The following is an 11,536-nucleotide window of genomic DNA, read 5'->3' as shown; positions in this document are numbered from 1 at the left end:
AAACAGTAAGGAGATATTTGAATTATTTACTAATAAATAGTGTTTTCTGAGTCGGTGTCTCAGAAATCCTGATCGGCATCTCCTCATTAGAAGCGCCTTTAGAGAGAAGTGCATCTTTACAGATTATAATGAAAGAGTTTTTGTTTTTGATTTTTTTATTTCGTTAAGTAGAGTTTTACACACCGGTCTGTTATTGTGCCGACATTTCCACGCCCTGAAACGTGATGCTGAAAAGAAACAAACTGATTGGTTGTTTGACATGTCAGTCAAACGGCCTCATGGGCGGGCCTTGGCTAATGAAAGCTGCCATGGATTCCAGACCTTCAGCCATTAGTCTGAAGGTCTGGCTACGCGAGACTAATCAAACATAGGCTCACTGTCTGCCGCTGGCTGCTTGGTTGTTACTTTAAAAAACAAAAACTAAATTAAATATAATCACTTTGCCATTACATAATAAAACTGAACCATTTTAATAGCTGAAACAGTAGTATAAGCTGTTTTGGGAGAAGGGGAAAAAAGACGGGCTCGGGCCGGTATTTCTGAAAAGCTGTCGGATACGGGCTGGGCTTTTGAGGCCCGTGCAGGGCTCTAAGCCGAACCAATGGGCAGCGTGAGTGCAAGCTGCAGTAGTCTGAAAATGTTTGGATATTTGTCCTTCCGTAGCCTACTTCATCTTTAAGTTTCTCAAGAGTGATCGGCGATGTGATCGCACATTTTACAAGATCCTTTTCAGCTGTCACAAGCTGAGGGTGAATCTTAAGGCTTGCGTACATGCTTAGTAGAGGACTGATGCCGTTTTTCTCACAACTGAATACTGCGTCACACGCCACACTCGAGGCCAACGCTTCATGTGAAAATCGCCTGTCCAATTCAGCCAGCAGTGACTCAGTCCACCACATTTTTATTCGCGGGTTTATAAAAAAAATACAACGAATTTCCATTATTCAGTCTTCTTATGTGGCCTATCGCGACAAGTTAAGAATCATGATGAGTTGCCGCTCGCGAGGATGGGGCTTAAATATCATAGAAATTAATTTAGCCCAAAACGTACTTATTCTATCCACTAAAATAACAAGATAATACAAATAAAATGAGAAAATATAAATTATTTCATTTTTATATTTGTTCATAGCTCAGACAAAATCATGATTGGCTCTCGTCTGGGGGGTGCCCCCTCCAGCCCCCCCTAAACTCCGCCTATGGTTTCTATACATTCTTCAGAAAACTGTCACACCTGGGTAATGTCAGCTACTGCGCATCAGGTGAACCTATGAAAAGGTTTTACATAGTTACTAACTTACATAGAGTCTTACATAGTTACTAACTTAAGGTAATTTATTGTATGTAAGTTATGGACATTAGATGGTCCAATCAGTTGGTTGGTGGTCAGCCTGGTTAGGGCTGAAAGACCAGCTTGGCGAAGCTCTTAAGAACCTAGATGATGTAGTTAAAGCAATGACCCAAATCATGACTGTAGCCTTTTTTTTTTTTGCTTCTGACATCTTGGCTTAGATGATGGAGAGTAATCTCCAACTCAACCTTTTGAAGATTGAGCACCTTGTAATTTCTGCCAACCCATCAGATGACCACTGCCTACAACACTAAAGTGCAACTTAACCTCTAGAGATGATCCAGAATGAGCAGAAGCTTGGTTTTCCTTCACAACAATGTATCAGGTTGTAATTTTTGTAGAGGTCATGCATCAGACTGTACTATGCACCTGTCACTGTCCCGTGTTCATCACTGATGTACTGTCCAAATGCCTCCCAGAAGTCATTGTCTTCTGACTGATGTAGAGAGTGTATAGCGTCACCTCTTGTTTTAGCGGTAAATTTGTCACAACAATCTGAAACTTCTCATCTACCAGCCCTCGACTGGGCTGGACAGAGAGCAGTGGACGTGTCCCATTCTGAGTGCTCACAGTCCTATACAGAGATTACATGAGAGGTTAAAAAGTGACTTAACTGCCGTGGCTACTATAAACTGTTGTTGTACTAAAAATAACTGTACATTCTCCAAATATTGTGCTTGCATGTTCTATTGAAACAAAAAAATAATAGCAATATCCAAATATTAGTTCTCCTCCTTCCTCCCTTGGTTAACACAGTTTCAACCTACTTTTGTAAAAATTGCATTTTCTTAGTATTCTTCTTATAGAATGGTTTGTTGCTGTTAATTAGTATTTTGCATTTGACCCAATATTTTATATCTCACACAATTAAAAAAACGAAAACATCTGACTACATTTGAAAATTTGAAATTGTATTTTAGTGTCTAACTTAAGTGGCATTTGCATTATTGCAAAAACAACAACAAATTCTAACATAAAAACCCAGTATCACATCACAAGGCATGTTGAGGAACCTCCAGGATCAAGATGCAAAAATATTAATTATTTCAACAAATTTACAAAGATACAATCAAAGCTATAGTAGCCTTGAAAGCTAGAGAAGACTTGTTGGTTCACATAAAACATCATGGTCACATGCCACCTTCGAATGTAGTTTGACTGATCACAATATGCTGCCATTTACACCTGTAATTAGAACCTGTGCATATGTGATCGCATCACTCCTGTGAGACAGGTTAATATGTAAATGCTGTTGTATACTTATTTCTCTTGATCAGATGCTGATGATGTACTGTGATGATGGTGTCTGATTAGAAACGTATGTATATAGCTATGATCTGTGCAAAGACCACAGCATTTAACATGCCAACCACAGTTAAAAGTTTTTAAAAAAATCATGCATTATGAATGGGTTTTAAAAATATTTTATGTGTTTCATAGCAAATTATAAAAATCAAATGACTTACCTTAATGAAATCAAATTGTTCACACGGTTTATTTGGTTCAATACTGTAACATGTGCCATACACAGACATTTATATTTGAAAAATGCTGCAGTGAAACTCCTCATAATTGTATATTATTATAGTCATATGGTTTTCTCAACCACAGTGCTAAGGTGCAGCTAATTTATCTGCCTATATATATAGTTCAAGTAGCAGCACTGACGCAAGCAAATTTGAGCATCTCTTCTGCTTAAAATAACTTTCTGCAGTTAGCTCTCATTTAATTGGCCACTCTTCCCACCATTTAATGTCCATTATACAATAGCTTGTTAGCTAGAAAAAAAACCTATAGAGATAGTAGTTACTTACCCTGTAAATAATTTATGTATGTTTTTAAACACATTTTTATTGATTGATTGCCCAGCACAAGAGTGATTAATTAAGGTTTTTATTAAGATACAAAGGCAAAACCCCCACACATTCAGCTGAGAATATGTGAGCTTTGAGGCTTAATAAATCTTTACTAAACATTTGTAGTGCGCCTACCACCCAATAATCTTAATGAGCAACCCAGGTTCATTGGAAATGCATGCCTTACTGCACGCTTGTCCAGTGAGTGGTGCTGAAATGCGGGTTTAATATGTGACCCTGGCACATTTTTGTTACGTTGATAAAGGCACGTATTGCTGTGTATTTATTATGTTGCTTCAGGTACGTATTGCGGTGATTCACAATTCAAATATCCGGGGAGTGTCGCTAAAAGTTAATGCACTAATGTGTTAGAAATATCCCTGTAACAAAGTTCTTAGTCACGGGAAGAAGGAGGCGGGAACCGGCGAACATTTAAACAAAACTTTAATAAAATAAACACAAAATAGCGCGACAGCCCCTCGCGGACGACTGTCGCGCACAAACGAAACCAACACACAAAATAAAATCCAGGCCTGGTCCTCTCTCGTCCAACACTGTAATCACTCCTCCTTTATCCTTCCGGAGCTCCTCCGTGAGACTCGAGACCGGTGAGTGGGTGCAGGTGTCCCTCATTAGCAATCACTCCACCGGCCTCGCTCCGTTCCCACGGCTCTCGGCCCCGCCCCCACTCGTCACAATCCCCTACACTAAACCCAACCTTAAACCTACCCGATAGTGTTAATAAATGCAAAACTGGTATAAAAACCGTGCCATTTGAACCTCCTTATATGCAGGTTTGAACTGTTTAGTGGAACCGTAGATCCACTGAATTTGTACCTGAGCTCTTCACCTCTCAAGTTGAACTCCATACTGCGTGAGCTACCGAACAAACCTACTGAATATAAAAACCCATACATAGGAAGCTGGATATGTGACACTAATGATCAAAAGTATAAGGTTTCAAATGTCAGCATGTTAAAATTGTTCTGAATTCATAACATGATATTCCTCAAGTAATTGTGCAAAAATTAGGCTTAATTAATAGAAACTGTGGACCTGCAAATCATGCTTTGTGTGAAAAGGAATAAAAGTTTTCAACTGGAAACGTATATTTTTTCAGTTTTGCAGAAATGTATTTAGACTAGAGGTACATATTTCCAATGAGCCTTTGTCGCCAATGAACCTTGTGATTTGTTACTTTTAATTAGGAATGAGGTCTGTCAAATAAATTCTGTTAATTTTACCATCAAATTAAAAAAAAATTTTGGCACTCTTTATCTGTATTTGTATCTGCCTATATTTAGTTCAAGTGGCAGCACTGACGCAAGTAAATTTTGCACATGTCTTCTGCTTAAAATAACTTACTGCAGTGTGTTAGCTCTCATATACTTGCCAACTCTGATTTGTAACAAATAAAAGTCAGTAAAACAGCTTGTAAACAATATGCTACATTAACTTCAGAAAGCCATTTAATGTCTGTTAAACAGTAGCTTGTTAGTCAGAACTATAATGGTGAAATTATTTACTTAAGCCATGAATAATTTACATATTTAAAACAAAAAAACTAAAAAAAAGCTTTAAAGATGTAAAAAGTGCCATTTAAATGTTTACTGTAGTAGCCTAGAGTAACTAAATTGCAAAGGAGGCTCTCACACTGAAAACTTCAGTTGCCAAATTTCACTCGCTGACCAGAAGTAACTGGATGCAAAAACAGCAAAAATGTTACATAAAATAAAGGCAAAGCAAGATTGTCATTCAGTTCATATTTATACTTAAATGGCAATCCATTCAACTGTCATACATCAGATCTGTCTTCAGGATCTGTAGCAACTTCCAGACAGGAGTGTTGAAGCTGAAGTGCATGAAGATAGTTTTCCATGAGAAGGATTATGCATTTAAAACCTATGGTGATTAATTACAGATAGTAACAGGACTAAAAGGAATTCGCCGCCATTAACACCATGATGCATGCGTGTAGTGCTGCTGGCATAGAACACGTTTCTGTGCCTTGACTGTGGTAGTTCTGTCTATGCAGGGTTAGAAAGCACTTGGATTTCATCAAAAATATCTTGTGTTCCGAAGATGATCGGAGGACTTACGGGTTTGGAATGACATGAGGGTGAGTAATTAATGACAGAATTTTCATTTTTGGGTGAACCATTTCAGGGGGCAAAAATGCCCCAGTAATGAGTTTCTGTTTTTTATATTTACAACGTGATACAATTAACCATCATCACACAAGCAAGATTGCTTTTTTCCCTGAACATCAGCACCATTACAAATGTTATATTGGTTTTATAGAACAGTTCAACAAACAAGAACCCTGCAAACAAGCCTGAACTAGCCCTTTACGAGCCCACTTAGGGCTAGCCTAAGGGCCCCCAGCGGGCTGCCAGCGCAGGGCCTCTGAGACTTTGCTCATTGGCAAAACGTTGGTCCCTTAGCACTGGCCCTGCACGGGCAGCCCTCACTTAGCCCCCAGGAAGCCCTCACTAGGCCCACAGAGGGCCCGCACTATTAATCTACAACAATACATCTGTTTCACTTTAAATACTTTTCAGCTACTATAAATTAAGTCTTTGGGGAAAACAGTTATTATACATTTGAAATGGATGCAGTCACCACATAACTAATGTCTATATCAGGAGTGGCGAACTCCAGTCCTGGAGAGCCGCAGCCCTGCAGAGTTCAGCTCCAACCCTAATTAAAACTCAACTGCCTGTAGCTTTCTAATAACCTTTCAGAACTTGATTAGCTTGTTCAGGTGTGTTTGATTAGGGTTGAAGCAAAACTCTGCAGGGCTGCGGCTCTCCAGGACCGACGTTCGCCACCCCTGGTCTATATTGTCAAAAATGTACAGTATTCAAAGGAATTTCAAATCAATGGATTTATTAAATACAAAATAGAAAACATTCATTTCAGGTTAATACAACTACATATATCCAAAAATGTAAATACACAAAAGTACAAAAAAAAACAAAAGAAAGCAAACAAAGCAATGTAAGTTTGTAGGATTTCGTCATGTGAAAGTTGATGTGTGCGAAAGTCTTATCTGTAGTACGTCAATGTCCAAACACTGCCCATAGCTGAAGTTGGCTGATAGCAAATGAATAATCCAACCTCTTGCAATGTAAACACGCCACAACTCTCAAACACCAGACTCTTCCTAACCAGGAACAGTCAAAAAGTCCAGACTATGGTCTCATGTCGAAAATAACTTTAAATCCATATTCAAACTGGACCATAATGTGGTAACTTCACCAATAAAGAGTCCTTCTAAAATGCATACAAATACACTGTCTTAAACTCTTAGCATCAATCCAAACATAGGCCATACATACATACATGTAACATCTGTGCAAAAAACATCAGCAATGTACACTTTAAAATAGGAAAAAAAAAAACTCCTTTAGACTTGGCTTGAAATTACACATTTCCCAACAAGGACACAGCACAATGGCTGCGTCTGAAAACTCTAAAATGGTGCCTTCGGAGGCAGCATTCCAAGGCAGGAAGGCATCAAGGCACGTCTGAATCCAAATTCTGCTTTACTTGCTGTCTCCGGAGGTACCTTCTTCTGATCGAATTTTGAATTTTTGCGTTTGGTGGTCAGTTTGTGTGTAAATGTATATGTCTGACTAACTTTTTGCACTTTTGATGTTAATTCTAGCGAGAAATCAGTACTGTAGTAATTAAATATTTGTTTAGTTTTCACAAAAACTCGTACTATTTTGTTGTAGATCATTAAACCGTTACGCTGCCTCAGAAGCCTGTCCGAAATCAGTTTCATGAGGTGCCTTTGTGCAAAAACGCTGCCTGCAAAGTCATTGCCTCATACGGCAGCAAGTCAGCTGCCTAAGTTTTCGGATGCAGCCAATGTGTTCAGCAGGTAAGCCATGCTGGCTACTGCTGCTTGCTATTGCTAACTCCGTCTACCCACATGGCTTTACTTAAGGAAACCTAAAACACCCTAGCACCCCTAGTGGTAAGAAAGAAAACTGCCCACAAAATTCTTATTAACAGGCTCATGTCTGTTACACCTCAAATATGGCTCGTGAGATCCACTTTCTTGCAGAGTTTAGCTCCAACTTTGATCAAACAAGGTCTCTTTTGGTTTGAGCCATTCCAGTTCAATTGAGTGGCTAAAGAATGACCAGTCAATGTTGTTTGTATTCTCCTAGTTGCATTACAGGGTTGCCTACACAAAAACCTGCATGGGCCCAAAGGATACAAAAGTAATTGTGGGCCTGAATGGGCTGGCCCACACTGGGCCATCATTGGATTAATGTGGACAGTCCCCTAGTGTGGCCTGCTCACAGAGAGCCTGCAGTGAGACAAAGCTGTTTGCCTTGCCTGGGCAAGCCCGCACTGGGCCTGTTTAGGTTTGGTGTGGGCTGGCCCTAGCCCACTGTGCCCGCAAAAAGCCAGCATGGGCCCCACAAGGACATGTTTGCAGGGAAATTAGTAACTTACATTTTAGACAAATATAGCTTTTTTATTTCCCGTGCTGTGCAGGATCTCTTATGGCATGATAGACAGTGTAAATCAGAAAGTACAATGTCGGACTGTCAAATGTCAAAAATTTTCAGAATAGTGATAAGCCACTTCAGGCAAGCCCCCAAGCCAAAATATCCTGCCATTCACTGCAGAGGATACATTGTTGAGCAAGTAATACAATGGTGAAGTTCTTCAAATCTGTTCTGATGAAGAAACAATCTCATCTAAATCTTGAATGGTCTGAGGGTCAGTACATTTTCAGCAAATTTAAATTTTTGGGTGAAATATTCATTTATGTTTATAAACTCATTTGACATGAAACCACATAGTGTTTAAGTGACAAGTGATCCCAGTCAGTGTTGGGCAGTAACACATAACTTAGTAACGCGTTACTGTAATTTGATTACTTTTTTAGTAACAGAGTAATTTAACGTGTTATAATTTTCAAAATAGTAATTAGAGTATAGTTACAAGCCAAGATCTCTATATGTTACTGCCCAATGTTACTGCGTTACATGCTGACAGAATGCAGTGTTTTATAATCTAGATTGTAAAAAGGGTGTAGCACACGCACTGTCGAGTCTAGTGCCAGTGGATTAGAGTCCTGCACTCCCGACAAGATGGGAGAGTGCTGGTGCTGGCGGGTAGACATTCATGTGTGTGCGGGATGCGGGAGAATAAAATGATTCACAGGACTCCCGCAAAATAGAAATATCTAAACATAAAATATCTCAAACAAATAAATTGTTATTCATCTATTGCACAAAGGCAACAAGAACTAATATAAAATAAAATAAAATGATTAACAGGCGCAAGCGTAGTCAGAGTTTCTATTTAGGCTATAACACGTGTTTGCAGCGTTGAGCAATGTTGATTTCTGGAACGCAATGACCAGTCAGGAGTGCAGTGCTGAAATTTGCATGCTCACAAATCCTCTCATTATAACACACAAATTGTAGACATTATGAAAGATTCATTATTCATATATTCATTGTGATATAACAGCTTTGTGAGATGAACTGAGATGTCATCTTTTTAGAGATTATAAAAGCAGCGCTATTTGCTGGCATTCTGCCATGCCAAACCATGTACGCAGCAGCCTATGCTTGCTTTAGTTAAAAAATAACAGTGTTCTGTGAATGTTGATGCTTAAATAATAAATATTTATCGGGAGCATTTATGCTGTGATTTCATTTAAATTTCATGGATGTAGCCACAGAAAAAAGTAATGTAACTAGTAATGTAACTAATTACTTTTAAAATAAAGTAATCAGAACAGTAACGTGATTACTTTTAAAAGGAGTAATCAGTAATGAGTAGTTTAATTAAATTTTCAGAGTAACTTGCCCAACACTGATCCCAGTGTACCATAATCTTTTAAATTTTCTCAAAATAGCCACGTCTCTGTCATGTTTCAAAAAGCCCGTTTCCTCCGCAGGAACTTCCCCAGGAACTAGGGACTTTGGGCCAGTACTTACAGACATTAGTATTTGGGATTTAAATAAAGTTCCGGGTAAAGAATTGCCCCTCAGAAAGTCCCTGCTTGCGAGGTAGTACTTTTTCCAAAGGTCCGGAACTTTCGGGGTTGGGACTTGGGTGCTGAACATGCTCATCAGCACTCATCATCAATTGCAGTCACCTGTCTCTCATCATCTCATCAGTCTCACATTGTAAGAATGGCACACACACATTCTCACATCTTTAATGATTGTATAGCCTGTAACATTGGTCTAGCTTCCACCTTGCCTTGCCTTGCCTTGCCCTGTCTTGTCTTGTCTTGTCTTGTCTTGTCTTGTCTTGTCTTGTCTTGCTGTTGTGTTTTGATTTTGGACTGTTTATACGTTTTGTGATCGTTTGCTGCCTGCCCTGACTTTCGCCTGTTTTTGTGGATTAATTATTTTGCCTGTGCCTTTGATGATACTGTTTTTGCTGGCGTTTTGACCCTGCCTGTTCTGACCTCATTTTTAATAAAGCCTGCATTTGGATCCACTACTCCGTTGTCACGACTCTCATGTTACAGAATCATCAGCCGCACCCGGATCTAGCGGCTTTATCGAGCGTCCCAGGCTAATCATGGACCCAGCATTAAGGTTAGTTCGCCTCCATCAGGGAATGCGTTTCCTTGAGAACCACATTCAAGTCTTTTTGGACATTGCATGTCTCTCTTATCTCCCGGACTATGTTCTCATTGACTTTTTCGGCTATAGACTTAATGAACCATTAAAATCTATGCTCATTCGTGATGGTCCTCGAGGGTTGCTATGCAATTTTTTGGACTTTGCTCTTTTGTCTTGCGGTTCTCCATTCACTGTGGGAGAGGCAGAGGACTTTAAAGCCCCAGAGACTTTTCACATCGCTGATGATTGTGTAGCCTGTAACGTTGTCCTAGTTTCCGTCTTGCCTTGCCTTACTGTTTTGATTTTGGACTGTTTATACGTTTTGTGTTCATTTGCTGCCTGCCCTGACCTTCGCCTGTTTTTGTGGATTACTCTGCCTGTTCTGACCTCATGACTCTCACATTACAATGACTTAACCACTACCTGGTAATTACATCACTAAACATGATTTAAAATTCAAGGTTCATTTAACCACTTTTTGGAGATTTGTGATGTTTTCTAAAAAAAAATTATTCCCTCCAAAACATTATATTTAAATTCTCATCACTTTATTTTATTTGCACTCATTCTTGACAGCTAAAGGCTATATCAATATGGACAAAAATAATTAATAACTAATGAATAAATGAAACTTTGCTTCCTTAGATTTGATGGCAAACTTTTGAAGTCAGAAATTTCCCCGATGAAAGTTGTAACTGAAGCTGAAATGTGTTTGCTTGATGCGTAAAAAAACAAACCTCCTTGGTTCTCACATGTCATGCGCACATTTGAGCTTCCGTTTACCATATTTAATGTGTGTAAGATAAATTAAAAATGCAAGTACTTTTCAAGTTGAAATAAAATTGTAAGGAGTAAAAAGCATGTTTTTTTTTTTCTAAGTAAAAGTGAAAGTAGTCAGTTTATTCAAAGTCAGTTTGAATGGAAAAGTCAGTTTCACATACGTATGAATGGAAATCAGTGGAACAAAAAGTGTCATTTGACCGGCCATTCATTTACAAGATACGTGTTTGCACTTGAAATTTTTGTTAACCTCATTCTAAGGTTAATGAATTTGGAGTATTCTAAATAAGTGGCTACGTGCCCAAGGTGTGACATTATTTTGTGACATTAATACTCCTCTCTGTTTCTCTCTCTGGCCAGACCAATTGTCATCTTTTATGCTCACACACCCCCATGGCGATCTGCACTTGTGACCTGAGATTTTGAAGATTGTGGGCTTGGAGAATGGCAGCTCAGCCTCACCATTGCCAGGTGTCCAGTTCCCCCAGGCTCTGGTGTCACATCTCTCTTTGGTGCTGATGGCTTTGGTGCTCTCAAACCACCCTAAGTGCATTATATACTCACTTTTGTCAGTGTATTTCAGTGCTGCCATTGCCTTAATCAGTTGTAGCATCCCAGCATGTTGGACTCACCATCCCTCACCTGCCCTGAGTCTCATTTTGACCCTGGCCTTTTGCAGAGACTCGCGAGTATCCCGTTTCATTTGTTGGCCTTCACTGATTAATCAATCTTGTTGCCTGGCATTTCTACTCTTGGGTCTTCTTTTGGACACCTCCTGACAGCTACTCTTTTTTTCCAAAACAACAGCAGGATCTATTTATATAGCACATTTACTGCTTTAGAATTTTTGTTTCTAGGAAACCATGCTGTAAAAAGAAAGAGCCATTCTATGATGGAAATGCTTTGGTTAAATTGATTTCATGTTTCATACTGGA

At 39.1% G+C, this 11,536-nt stretch overlaps 1 pseudogene; it reads right to left on the bottom strand.

The window, feature by feature from the left end:
* LOC107755142 (acyl-coenzyme A thioesterase 1-like) overlaps window positions 1-1,942 on the bottom strand; it is a 26,861-nt pseudogene extending 24,919 nt beyond the window's left edge.
* Window positions 1,943-11,536: the final 9,594 nt, after the last annotated feature.

This window comes from Sinocyclocheilus rhinocerous, unplaced genomic scaffold, assembly GCF_001515625.1.
Source record: "Sinocyclocheilus rhinocerous isolate Xijiao unplaced genomic scaffold, SAMN03320098_v1.1 scaffold952, whole genome shotgun sequence".
Lineage (NCBI taxonomy): Eukaryota > Metazoa > Chordata > Actinopteri > Cypriniformes > Cyprinidae > Sinocyclocheilus > Sinocyclocheilus rhinocerous.
Note: the sequence above shows the minus strand (reverse complement) of the source record. Positions and strands in the feature narration are given on the sequence as shown.